The sequence below is a fragment of the Tupaia chinensis genome, unplaced genomic scaffold, assembly GCF_000334495.1.
Source record: "Tupaia chinensis unplaced genomic scaffold, TupChi_1.0 Scaffold000159_1, whole genome shotgun sequence".
NCBI lineage: Eukaryota > Metazoa > Chordata > Mammalia > Scandentia > Tupaiidae > Tupaia > Tupaia belangeri.
Window position 1 is genome coordinate 8,596,387 of NW_006159630.1, and position 1,369 is coordinate 8,597,755.

General features: G+C 59.8%; 1 protein-coding gene across 1 annotated transcript in view; it reads left to right on the top strand.

The window, feature by feature from the left end:
* The window catches only part of SDK2 (sidekick cell adhesion molecule 2), a 131,090-nt gene that overhangs the window by 48,241 nt on the left and 81,480 nt on the right, over positions 1-1,369 (top strand).

Consider the following 1,369-nt stretch of genomic DNA (forward strand, 5'->3'; position numbering starts at 1 on the left):
CCCCACCTGCGTTCTCTGCCCCTCGGCTGCGGCCTCTGCCTCTGTGGACTGGGGGTGGCAGTTCCCACGCCCGCCTCTCAGGGACAGTGTGGAGATTCCACGCGTGATGCAAACGGGACACCGTGCACAGCGCGCGCGGCTCGGGCTGGCACTGCTGCGACTCGGCCTCCCGACAGCGGTGAGCTGTGCCAGTTCAGCGGCGTCCTTCCTTCTGCCCTCCACACCTGGGGCTGTTACCATTCCCGAGGGGGGCAGGCGTCCACGCACGGCCCCATCCATGGCTTTGGTGATGCCTGGCCGTTAGGGTTCCAGCAGAGCTTCCTTTAAATGATGGAAATTGAATACGAATGCGGCAGGGACCAGCAGATGGTCTAATGGTTATGTCACTGGACTTCCACATGGTCAACCACGGTTTGATTCCCACACCTGATGGCTTGAAACTTATGCCAGGTGCATGTGCATGCATGCCCAAAATCCCTACAGGAGAATGGAGGAGAAGGGACTGCAGTGTGGCCATCCCCCCGGGGGTGATTTCTCACTTTCTCTCTCTCTCGCTCTCGCTCTCGCTCTCGCTCTCGCTCTCACTCTCACTCTCTCTCTCTCTCTCTGTCTCTTTGGCAAGCACACACACCCTATTAGCAAAAATTTCTCTTTGGGAAAAAAGAATAGAATGCGAGTGACCGCTATCAAAGCACCACACAGTAACACCCATCTATGTGGAGGGCGGACCCTAGCCCCCTCGGCCCCGCAGAACAAGCAGCACTCCTGGGAAGATGGCTCCGTGCGAAGGCTAGAATAGCTGTGACCGGCCACACGAGTCAGGCTGCCACACGCAGCTCTTTAGGAGCTGCCCTGCTGGGAGGCAGACCCCACTACTCAGCAGGCTGAGGCCACATGGCGCCCTGTTCATTTCATGGCCACCCTAACAGTTGGGCACGGTGGCACGCCCCTGTGGTCCCAGCTCCTCGGTAGGCCGAGCCAGGAGGGTCACAACCTGAGACTGTCCTTAACCAAGTAAAGGGGTGCAGAGACCCCTGTGTGAACTCACCCCAGGTCTCTGGGGTTTCACCAGGTGAAAAGGGTCAAGACCTCTGACAGGAGGGGATGGTGACAGGTCAGGGCCTGGCCTGAGAGCAGATACCAGAGAATGTATGTCCTCACGGTTTGTAGAGCACCTGCTACGTGCCAGGCTGTGTGCGGACCCTGGAGGTGGTGCAGGGGGCAGAGGGACACCGGCCCAGCCCTTCCGGAGCTACAACATCCCACCAGTAGGGTGGCTCCAGGTGTGGGGAAGCAGCCCATGGCTTCTGCTCCCACAGCTTCTGCCTCCGGGCTTCTGTGACCCCTGGGCTTCTGTGGCCCACAGGCT